The 13,072-nt window shown below is 37.3% G+C and overlaps 1 protein-coding gene across 1 annotated transcript in view; it reads left to right on the top strand.

The window, feature by feature from the left end:
* The window catches only part of Flt1 (fms related receptor tyrosine kinase 1), a 175,427-nt gene that overhangs the window by 28,968 nt on the left and 133,387 nt on the right, over positions 1 to 13,072 (top strand). The gene's annotated exons all lie outside the window — the stretch shown is intronic.

Raw genomic sequence — 13,072 nt, 5'->3', positions numbered from 1 at the left:
GCAGTTGTTTTTCTTCTAAATTAATAAATGTAGTATTATTAATTTCTCTTGAACATTACAAAATTGGTTCCGGTTGACAATGGTTTATTATTTCATGTTCACTGAGCAAATATTATATAAGAACTGGCATACACCATTGAAGAGTGAAAAGGACAAAAGATAAAACTGAATCTATCTCTCTTTCTTTTTCTTTCTTTTGGTGGATCTGGGGTTCAATCCAGGGCCTCACACATGATAGGCAAGTGCTCTACCACTGAGCTATATCCCCAGCCTGAAATGAATCATTTTTGGTTATAATTTCTATGATACTGTTTTTTCTGTCCTTAGAGAATGAGCAAATGAAGTAATAATATTCAAAGGGAAGAAATGAAAAATTTTTAAGGAAGTATACATTGAAAACAGAATTGGATCCCTGAGAAAGAATATAAAAGTGTCCTGTTGTGTTTCTCTTTGTTTAATCCAGTCAATTTCCAAAATCACTGAGGGGGATCTAGAGACCATAAAGCAAAATTGGTAGACACCTCAGGCACAAAATTAAAGTTAGAAAAGTACATATGGTGGGTCTTCCTTCTCATGAACTAAAGAACAGGATATTTGCTTAGTAGGCAATATAGTAGATTTAACATCTTGGTGCGATTCTTTTTTAATTTTTGAAATAAGGTAACTAGACAATGTTTTACTCATGCATAATCTCTAACTCTCCAGATTTAGGATTAGTCTTAGGAGACTGAACAGTTTCATGATACTGACAGTTATGTCTTTAGCTACTATCAGCCTGATGTTGACTGAGCCAGTGTTATATCCCTATTCTTCAAACTGTTCTGACCTGTACTTTTCCTGGGTAGCTAACTGTAGGGACTACACATCCTAGCGGTTTGCCACTGTAGGGATGCATCAGCCTACTTACACATAGAGTAGGCTGCAGACAGGGACCTGGGTATAGAAAGTCAGCACAAGCCTGTGGGAGGGAAAAGGGCAGAAAATGGGGCAGAGTTGGAGATGGTACAGAATGAAGAATAGAGACTTTGAGAGAGGCAATTTTGCAGCTCAGAGGGAAAGAAGACACAATGCCTGATAGTGGTGGTGGTGGTGTGGGGAATTATACTTGGCCATCTGTTTTCTTTTTCTGGTTCCAGAGTGTATTATTATATTTTTTTCCAGTGCTTGAATAGAAAAGAAAGCAGTGCTTCCTAGAGACTCCTATCTCTCTGGAGGAGTGGGACTTTAATACTAAAATTTGCATAAACTTTTCTCCTGTGGGTTTATCAGAGTCTGACTTGCAATTCAGACACACAAATAAATAAAGGAAGACCTTAATGTGTCTTGTAAAAACAACATTCAGTTATTCTCCCTTTAACTCCTACAGAAACAGGGAGTACATGATTTACTCCAATCCCCTTCTATGACAGAACAGATATGTAGCTACTTAGAATTATTTACACTACCCAACGGAGCAGATCTGGCAGATAATCATGACTTTGAGTGTTAAATCAATTGTTAATCTAAGCCTCATGAAGGCACATCTGTGTCTGTCTGATGACTCTTCTTATCTGTAATGTGCCTCCCCAGGACAGTGCCTGACAAATGGCAAAAACTCAGTATTTGTAAAATGAATGAATGAACTGGTTAATGGGTGCTTGTGGAATACTATGTTAAAACTGATATTGAGGCTAAATTCCAGGTCGAATACAAAGAGTGCCATGAGATTGGAGAGTAGTGGCCATTATTTCATGGACTCATAGCCTCTGCTGTGAGCATCAGGTTACAAGTTCCAATATCTCAAAACTCTGCACAATTTGTTAGACATTAGGAAATTGTCTATTTCAAAGACTCTTCTAGGAGAAGAAAGAATTGTGAAATGCAGAGTGTTTCTTAGGCATTTCTTGTGAAACACATACAAATACAGTCCATAGTAAGAATATTATGAGATCACTGGAAAATTGTTAGGAGGTATCATGAGATTGATCATTTTTAAATAGCACTAATACTAAAAGATGTTTGGCTAATAATGGTAGTCACAGAGGAGCATCCTGAATCTTACTTGCTTACTAATTAATCAACAAATATTTAGGGAACATGCTATATGCCTATAGCTGTCCTCCTATGAGAAGTGACACCTATTTTGTTATCTTTTTCCTGGCAGAATGTTATTAGTCTCATAATCATACCTTATAAAAGTCCAAAGTAGCTGTGATATAATTCTTTAAACAATTATAATGTTTCCAAATAGCCCAACATTTTCTGTATTTCTGTATTTATTACTTTATTAATTCCCTTTTGGAGGAAATTTGGTCTTCTGCTTTCATTTTTATTGAACACTTCCATTACAGGTTTATTTTAGTTCAGGGGCACAAAACTCCAACCATTTTTTGATTACTCACTAGATACACAGCTGTGATTACTCACTAAATACAAACTGACTATCATGTATTTATTGTTGAATATTTACTTCAGAACATGTTGTTCTGTTTGAAGGATTTCTTATCCCTGAAAAGCATCTGCAGATGTGTTGACATTTCATTTTAGTTTTTAAAAAGAGGGGAAACCATCTTTTGATATCTTCTGAAAGAGCAAACCTGTAGTCTATAGTATTTTTTGGTTTTTGTTTTTGTTTTGGGGGTATTAGGGATTGAACTCAGGGGCACTCGACCACTAAGCCACATCCCCAGCCCAATTTTGTATTTTATTTAGAGACAGGGTCTGACTGAGTTGCTCAGCACCTCACCATTGCTGAGGCTGGCTTTGAACTCACAATCCTCCTGTCTCCGCCTCCTGAGCCACTGGGAATACAGGCGTGCTCTACTGCACCTGGTTCTATAGATGAGAAAAAGAATCTGCAGTATACAGCTTTGTTTACATATCACCAAATCCAATGTATGAATTATGAACAAACTAATATTTTAGACGTTGATTGCCTGTTATGTAATAGGCACAGTTCCCATCTGAGTCTCATACAGATATGTTTTTCTGTATATTAAAGAGAAACTAATACTCTCACTTTATCACTATTATTTTATATAAATCCACCAATCCTCTGATATATCAATTTAATTACTCAAGTGATTATATATTTAACTACTTGAATTTATTACTAAATTGTCTGGTTAAATTAAAATTAATGAACTTCTTACACTAATATAGCTTCTTACATTTGTTCCATTCCTCTTCACTTAAACAAACGGTTTTTTTTATATCATGCCATTTATCCCTCACCAGGATCTACTCAGGGCTCTTGGTTCTTTACTTGTAAAAACCAAGGCTCTGTGGGGAACAGTGAAAAAGTATTGACTACAAGATCAGGTGCTCCAATTTCCCTTCCGAGTCTCAGTGGCCACAAGAGATGGAAAGGGGCAAGACCAAAGCAAGGGGACCAGCAGGACAGATGTTGGCCCCTATTCACTTCATGACTTTTGGGGAGGGAGAGAGTTGATAGGCTTGTGGGATCCATGCCAGGTGAGTGAAGGACAGTGAAGAGTCAAGTGACACTCAAATTCTGGTAGGGGTTGTATGGCCAGATGGAGCTTTACCCTACTAAATGACGCTGATGTGAAGACATCATCACACTGGCATCCTCCCTGATACACCCTTGGAGTGGTCTAGGCACTGAAATGAGCATAGCTGAAAAATTGAACCCCCTCCCCCAGTAATTACAGCTACAAAATTCTGAGTTAAAAAGAAAAGGGAAAAAACCACCACCACCACCACTGATTTGTTGCATATTACAGAGGATTTCTGGAGAAATGGTGAATTTATACATAAGATATTGTCTCTGGGACAACCTTTTTGAAAAAAGTTTTCTTAAAATTATTATTATAATATATGAGTTGTGACTGGCAAGTAAGAAAAATGACCAGAAATGTTTTAAAATGGCATCTCTAAATGATTTAGTACTGTGAGTGTGTCTAATTCAGTGAGCAAGACCTTAAACTTTGCATGTTGAGCTCCCCATACTGTGAAGTTAGCCTATATCCCTCCCTTCTCCAGCCTTGAGCCTTTTGGGGGGCTACTTAAATATAATATTTTCTCTTGGAAAATTATAATTGGAAAGTGAAAAAAAATGGGGTGAAGCTATAGGTTAGGTGGCCATCTCTAGTTCTTTGCTGTGAAAGAAACACACTGCTTTTCCTCTGTATGTCTTCTTGACTATGTTTCTCTCTGAGTTCATTAAAGTAAATGGGCTAGAGTATGTTCATGAGTTTTTTCCTTCCAATTATTTTCTCATATGCATAAAACTGATGAGCTCTGCATAATAGCCCAACTTAAGACATAAAAAATTAGCAGACACATTGGGTCAATAACTGAATAGTAGTATAATTTCTAACAACAGATATTTTTAGAAAGAGAAATAATTATGCCTTTATATAAATGTATTTAGTTGTGAAAAAGATCTATCTGGCTAGGGGACCCTGAGCAAGTAAAAATCTTAACAGTACAGATGTTCTGAGAAGCATTCAGTGCACTCATTTGTATAGCAAATTTTCTTAAAATTTTTCTTAAGAGCTTTTACATAATTATTTCTGAGAGAAGCTGAGTTGGCATTGCCTGCATGTTATAGAAGAGAAACATTCTCAGACACTTGCACAGGAGAGACAGAGTTCATAAAGTTGTCATTTGTCAGGATGGGGATCCAGGTCAGATCCCTAAGTTTAGGCTATTTCCCCTACATTGGACTTTCAGCTCTTGACCTCAAACTATGACCCAATTATTATCATCTTTGAAAACATATAGTTATTACATTTTTTAAAATCTCAATTTTTTTTCTTTCTGTTTTGAGTAATGATAGGGGTTTGGCTGGATTTCAGTATGTTTCCCAGTGACAGACCTTAGAGAGGCAAATCCTGATTCTGAAGAACTTTGTATGGTGGCCTGATGGGAAAAAGCCTTGTTTTGGCATCTGCTCCCTGCACTGTCTCACTGCTATATTCTAGCTCACACAACATGGGAAAAAGACACAACTCTATCTACAAAGTTGAGCAGGACTTTTTAAAATGTGTATCCCAAGCCAGGCACAGTCACGCATGCCTGTAATCCCAGCAGCTCGGGAGGCTGAGGCAGAAGGACTGTGACTTCAAAGCCAGCCTCAGCAAAAGCAAGGTGCTAAACAACTCAAAGAGATCCTGTCTATAAATAAAATACAAAATAGGGCTGGGGAACAATGTGGCTCAGTGGTTGAGTGCCCCCAAGTTCAATTGCCAGTACCTGCCCCCTCCCCAAAAAAGTTAAAATGTGCATAAAATTCAGTTATTGACCCAATGTGTCTGCTAATTTTTACATCTTAAATTGGCCCATCAGTGGGCTGTGCAATCAAATTAGTGAGTTGCAACCAGCATTAAAAACAGAGACTAAAGTGGAAAATATCCATGTATACTGCAGATAGTAAGGATAAGTTTTGTTTAGTAAAACTAATCGTTTCCACTATATCCATATATGTTCTCTCATTCTCTCTCTCTCTCTCTCTCTCTCTCTCTCTCTCTCTCTCACACACACACACACACACACACACAAATGTAAAGTTCACAGGTATATGTGTCCATGCATGTGTGTATGTGCTTAACGGACCTGATGTAAAAACATATTTCTCATTATAATAAGTTTTAAAGTGAGAAGGGTAGGCCTTATTTGTGCTTTATATATAGGAAAGCAGTGCCAATTGAAAACACTTTTTTTTTTTTTGGCGGGGGTGGGGGGCACAGGACTACTGAAACAGAAGTCTAGAAAAAACTTAGTAGTAGATATTAGAATAAATATCCACACTAAAAGTAAAGAATAGTCTCTGTCCTTTAGTTGATGTGAGCCATTGTGTGCTACTGTATAAAACACTCACTCCATTCCTAAAGTGGATTTTACCACAAGAGCCTTTGACCCAGGGTCTATTGGCAGAAACAGTCTGTCTATAGAATTTGGTAACGTATCTGTTACGTGCAAAGCCCTATGGCGGGCGACACAAAAAAACAAAGATGTAAAATCCTGTAATTTTGAAATTCCTCAGTTACTTTCTACAACTATAACTCATATTTTTAAGAATATTTTTTAAAAACACAGGTTTTATGTTTTTAAGAGAATAACTACTCTTCAAACATGGGTCTCTGTGAAGAATGAAGAAGACTCCTCCTAGACCTTAACAAGGAGCCCTCTTAGTATTGTATGGAGCATGGACACTCTGTCACAACATTGCCTTCCTTTAAATTTCTTCCCAGATTTTCCACAATTGGGTACACATAGGAGGTGCTCAGTAAGTACTGTCTGATGATGGGAAGGTTGCATAGCTGGTGTGTGTCACCCAATTTGCTGTGTGGGTATGGCAAGTGGGACCCCCCCCAAAAAATGGCCAACGTAACAAGCAGGGACATCAGTGGCAAAACTAGCAATTGTAGACTGACTCACAGAGCCTCTCTGTGTCCACTTCCCCCTGTAATGATCAAATGACTCTTCTAAGGTCCTCTGATGTAAGCTTTTCATCCTAAGCGGGTAGTGATGCTTGCAATGCAGAAGTCATGATGGGCAACGAGGGCATGGCATGGCTGAACAGGGTGTCAAAGCCTCTAAGGAATTTCAGTGGGATCATTGTTATTTTTGTGAGAGAAACTTTAAGTTTCTATTCATCAAAATCTTCCTCCAAGAGAAAATAGACTAAAACAGTTTATGTTCTGTAGGAAGAAAACAATCAAGATACCAACTTTAAAAAATAAATAAAAAGAACACTTGGCCATACTAGTTGGCTGAATTCTTTAGATCTGGATTTTTTTGGAAATCTATGACAATTACCTGTTATTGCTTGGCTAATGTCTAGAGTCTTCTGGTTTTAGATTTTAGTTTTCAACATCTCCCCTTCCCCACAACAATCTATCCTTTCCTTATTCCTTGCAACTCTCCCTAAACTTGGCTTCTTCCACTTATTTCTTGATACTTGTTTTTCTTCTAGTACAGGTCTTCCTGTATGAGTTAGTTTTCAAGTCCCAGGGATTATCTATGGTTTCTACCATAGTAGTCACTTGAGCCCCTGTATCTCCAAGAAGCAGGGAATATAGACAGGCTGGGTAACGGATCCTGTTTTTCTCCTGTGCATTTGCTCAAGAGACAGATGAGTACATTGGAGTGAACAAAGTCTGGACTCTCAGCCTCTGGACCACACTTCTGAAACCCAGGTGGCTTTCCCAACACGTTAGCAGGCTGATTTGCACTTACAGAATTCTACTTCAAATGATTTTCTACTAGAAATCTCTAGGAATTTTATAAGGTCAGGTTTTGCTGGATTTTCTTTGTCCCCCATTTTGATGAAATTGTGAAAGAGGAGAATACAAATATGTCTGAGGTTTAACATGTGCACTGAATGTTGTTTGGTACCGCAGGTTTTTCCTTGGGAAAGAGACTGCACTATATTCTGGCTATGTGCTCCCTCTAATACTGAAGCATTCTATCCATCACAGCTGATTAGGACCACATGGCAAGAGTTTAGAGCAGAGTAACTTAATTCTTAACTATTTTCCTTTCCAGTACATGAAAATTTGATGGAAGACATTCTTGATATCTTTAAGCCCTGCCATTTCACATTTCCCTTCCAGAAAGGTTTCTGTATTGAACACCAAGGGACCTCAATTCTAGTATGGAAACACATGTAATTAGGATGGAAGCCACTAATGGTGGGTTTGTTGGCAGTGAGACCTGTTGCATTTTCTTTCCTTAGCCCCTACCCCAGATCTTGTGTTCACTTGGTATGTTCTTAGGAATGTCATCCTCGGCACTTGATACTACCAATCAAATGTTCAGGCCATTACCTTACAAATGAGAGCAATTCCTAGTGCTCCCTAGGCTCCATAATAGGAAATTTTGGCATGCCGGTTCTGTAGAGCCACATGGCTGAGCCTTGCTAGAAAAAACACAATTGTATATCAGTAGGCATTTAGTAAAACTACACAAATACTCAAAAATAATCAGAATGAACATAATTTGAATAAGCCACTTGGATACAATCTAAGACTCTGAAAAGTTGATGACTAGGATGGAATTATGAAATCTCAAAATGGTAGTGAAGTCCAAATAAAATTCACCATATGCTCTCATTTCCCCCAAAAAAGAAGTGTGAAAAACAGTGGATCAAAACTTTATTATAGTTTTGAGGATTTATAAAAATATCCAAGTATATCATTTTAAAAAATGAGGAAGGGACTTTTTCAGAAGAAATCCCCTTAAGCTGAAAAGCCTTTGAGTTACTGACATTTTATAACTTTGATAATGATAATTAAATGCCTGTTCTGCCTAGAGAGGAAGAGGTAATCTGTTTCGATTTGTATGGTCCTTGCAGTTCTGATACACTTCAATTTTCCCTTATTATTTAAAATATTTATTGTTCTGTCACTTGGAGCCTTTTGCTGAGTTACTCTGGTAGTCATTGTGACTAACTGTGCTATTCAAAATCTGTGGTTTACTAAAACAGTAAACACCCCTCCCTTCCTTCCTTCCTTCATCAAATATCAATTAATAAGCTATAGTTGAAACAACATGACCTGGGCTTCATGATACTTTCCAGGTCTTTGACTTTGGAAAAGTTGCACAAGAATAATGGCTAATATTTAAGTAGATTTTATTCTCTGTGAAGCACCATCCTAAACACTTTACACATGTGAACAGATTTCATCCTCACAACAACCCAGTGAAATTACACTGTCATATTTTTAATGATGTGTCTGTACGCGTAAGTATATATATAAAATGAATAATTTTAAAAATTACTTCTTTCATAGCTCAGTTGCAGGTTCATAGCAAAGTCAAGAGGAAGGTACAGAGATATTCCCTATACTCACATGCACCAGCACCAACTCCCCATTATCAATGTCCCCCACTAATATGGTATATTTCTTATAACTGGTGAGCCTACATTGAGACAAGTTAATCACCAAAGTTTATAGTTTACATTAGGGTTCACTCTTGGTGATGTACATTCAATGAATTTAGACAAATGCAGAATGACATGTATCCATCATTGTAGTATCATACATATTGTTTCCACTGCCCTAAAAATCCTCTGTGCTTCACCTAGTCATCTCTTCCCCCAACCCTTATCCTTATCCAGGGCAAACACTGATCTTCTTTTTTACTGTTTCCATAATTTGGCTTTTTCCACAATTCATATGGTTGGAATCATACAGTATATATCCATTCCAGATTGGCTTGTTTTGTTTAGTAATATGCATTTAAGTTTCCTCCATGTCTTTTCATGGTTTGATAGATCTGTTGGTGCTAAATAATATTTTATTGTCTAGATGTACTACAGTTTATTTAACATTCACCTAGTGAAGGACACTTGGTTGCTTCCAAATCTTCGCAATTATGAATAAATCTGCTAAAAACATATCCATGCACAGGTTTTGTGTGTGTAAGTTTTCAACTCCTTGGGGTAAATACCAAGGAGCATGATTGCTGGATTATAAGAGTATGTCTAGTTTTGTAAGAAATTACAAACTGTCCTTCAAAGTGGCTGGACCATTTTACCTTCCCATTAGCAGTAACAGTTCAGATTTTGGCCATTCTGCATACATATGTAATGGTATCTCATTGCATTTCCCTGATGACATGATATGAACACCTTTTCATATGCTAATTTGCCATCAATACATCTTCTTTGGTAAAATGTTTGTTAAGATCTTTGGCCTATTTTTAAATATGTTTATTTTCTTATTGTTGAGTTTTAAGGGTTCTTTGTATATTTAGAATAACTATCAGCTGTCTTTTGCAAATATTTTCTCCCAGTCTGTGGCTTGTCTTCTTATTCTCTTGCTATTGTGTTTGGTGGAGCAAAAGCTTTTGATTTTAATGAGTCCCTCTTATCAATTCATTCTTTCATGGATTACGCCTTTGATGTTTTACCTAAAAACTAATTGCCATACTTACGGTTATCTAGTTTTTCTCCTATGTTCTGGGAGTTGTATAATTTTGCATTTTATATCTAGGTCTAGGATCCATTTTGAGTTAATTTTTAAGAAGAGTGTAAGGTCTGTGCCTATGGGGTTTTGTTTGTTTGTTTGTTTTGGTTTTGTTTGCACATGAATGTCCCATTGTTCTAGAATCATTTGTTGAAAACACTATCTTTGCCCATTGATTTGCCTTTGTTCCTTTGTCAAAAATTAGTTGACTGTATTTATGTGGATCTATCCTATTTCACTGATCTATTTGTCTATTTTTTTTCTGATACCACACTGTAGTGATTATTGTAGCTTTATAGTTAGTCTTGAATCAAACTAAATTTTAGTTAATCCTCCAACTTTGTTCTCTTTAGATAATGTGTTGGCTATGCTGGGTCTCTTGATTCCTCATATAAACTTTAAAATCAGTTTGTCAATAGCCACAAAATAATCTCTGAGATTTTAACTGAGATTGCATGGAATCTAAAAATTGAACTGTGAAGAGCTGACACTTTGATAATATTGAGTCTTCTTATGTATGAACCTGGACCATCCCTCCATCTATTTAACTTTTTGGTTTTACTCCTATTAGTTTCCTATATTCCTCACACATATAGATTCTTGATATGTATTTTATTATGTTTGTGCCTAAGTATTTCATTTGGTGAATGCTAAAGTAAATAGTATTGTTTTTAATTTCAAACTCTTCTTCATTGTTGGTTAATAGAAAAGCAGCTGACTTTATTATTAACATTGATTGTACAAATTACCAGAACTCACCGTGTTATTTCCATACATGCATACATTGTGCACTGATCATGTCCATCCACCCTCCTTCTATCCTCAAGCCCCTCTCCCTTCCTTCTCCTCCCCCGGCACACCTCCCAGTCCCTAGAAGTCCCTCATAATTTCTCTTTTTCACCCTCCCAGCATTTGACTTTTTTATATTAACTCTGTATCCTGAAACCTTATTATGTTCACATATTATATCCAGAAATTTTTGTTATTGTTTTTTTTTAGATTTTTTATACAGATGATCATGTCATCTGCAAACAAAAACATTTTTCCTTTCCTATCTTCCTACCTTTTTTTTCCTTTAATTATCTTACTATATTACATAGGACTACCAATATGATGTTGAAAAGCACTAGAGAGGGGAGATCCTCACCTTGTTCCTCACCTTAATGAGAAGCATTACCGTATTCATCTGTTTCACAGAAGGTTAAGTAACTTGCCTAAGGTCATATTAACTAAAAACTTTATCACTTTTTCTCACCACAGAGAAAGTGACAAAGTTTTTGCCCTTAACCACCTCTCATAGTCAGGAGTTCATATATATAAAACATTTGGAACTGTTTGGTGTATAATGCTCACTATATGTGTTTATTACTATTACTGTTACTAGAATCTTTTGAGGCTTGTTTTCTTCATCTGTAAAATGAGGTTAGGATCACTACCAGAAAGTTGTTAGGAGACCCTCAGCTTTCAAGGAGCTTATAATTTGATAGCAGAGCATTATGGGAAAAGAGCAGTATAAGTGGTTGCTCTCCTGGGAAACTCCCTACCTGGTTCCACTCCTCCCCACAGGTCTTCTATATCAACTGGCTCCTACTCATTTTTCAGGCCTAAAGTTAAACAGCAGCCTTTCTGGAAGCTGCCCCAGGCTCCTCCAAACTAGAAGGGGTGCTTCTGCTGACCGTCTCCTTTCACACAGAACTCATCTCTCACCAGCTTTGCTTGGATCAGAATTCAATCTATTTTGCTTACCATGATAGCCCCAGGACCCAGCACAGGGTCTGGCACATAGAACCATTAAATGTTTGTTAAGTGAGAGAAAGGAACATGGGATTTTAAGATTATATTAGTTTTGCCTGGCTTCCTTGACTTTGAAGAGGAAATTGAGGGAACAGTGAGAAAATGACCCCAATCTGGAAGCCAAAACTCATGGCCGAAAAAATGTCCAACAGACTAGAACAGTGAACTGTGACTAGCAAAACTCGATTCGACAGGAATAGATATAAAGGCCTATATTTGGCTGGCAAAACTCACTAACTCTCCTTGTTCTATGTGGGGTAACTTGTGGCCTAGACAGCACACCTGCGAAAGATTTCAGGCTTTCAGATGACTCAGCATTCATGGAGAGAATGAATCCAACTGTGGGATGCATTAATAAACATATAGTGTCCAGAATAAAGGTACCAATATTATTGTTTAGTTTACACCTCAAGAGAATCACTGAACATAGGATTTCCAAAGCAAATTATTTAAATTCTTTATATTACATCATCTGTAAAATGGGTACCTGCCTCATAGGTTATAGGCATTAAATAATTTCACAAGTTTATTTTCATCGGCAAGGAATGACTGAAGGGATTGACATGTTTAATCTAAAAAAGTAAAGAACTGGGTGTGAAAACAGGAGATGGGAGTGTGATGGTCTCCTTCCAAGTGAAAAAGAGATTAAACTTTATCCTTATGATCCTGGACAGCAGAACAACTATCTAAGAACAAAAGAAGTCAAGAAGGCAGCTTGACATGAGGAAACACTTTTTAACACCTAAAGCTATCTAAACATGGAATGAACTGTCTTGGGAAAGAGGGAGTCCCCAAAGTATGTAGGAAATTTAGCACAGGAAAGGTGCTTGCTTGGTGGGACTGGATGAGATGATGTCTCAGAACCTTTCCATGTTGGGATTCTTTAAGTACCCAGTGTATGTCAATATTATTTACTGATTTCTGGCTCAGGTTCATTTCAAAACAATCCAATGAGATAAACTCTCTCATCAGTCTTTTTCAAAAAGTTGGAGGCATTCGATATGATGTTCAAGGTTGCATACTTCATAAATTATCTAATCAAGCTTTGGGCCCAGGACTGGTTGCCTCTGAAGCCCCTGGTCTCCAATCTGCCTTGCCTGGGCTTCCACCCCAACTTCCTTGCACTTTCATGTGCAGTACAGGATTGCAAACTGGAAGTAGGCATGTCAGATTCAGGCCAGACTGGCAGGCACAGCACATTTGGCCGCCAATACTCAAAATTGGAAAGTTAAGAATCTGATTTCCTACTTATTTTATGAACTGGAAACTCTAGCCACATTGGCCCATATTCCCACTTGGCAATAAATGACTGTAGTGAGCAAGAGCTCCCCTTTTCAGACCTACTCCTCACATACTAA

The sequence above is a fragment of the Marmota monax genome, unplaced genomic scaffold, assembly GCF_021218885.2.
Source record: "Marmota monax isolate L192 unplaced genomic scaffold, Marmota_monax_Labrador192_F-V1.1 WCK01_AAM20220418_F8-fsc00011, whole genome shotgun sequence".
NCBI lineage: Eukaryota > Metazoa > Chordata > Mammalia > Rodentia > Sciuridae > Marmota > Marmota monax.
The sequence above is the reverse complement of the archived record's forward strand: the minus strand, read 5'-3'. Positions and strand labels throughout refer to the sequence as shown.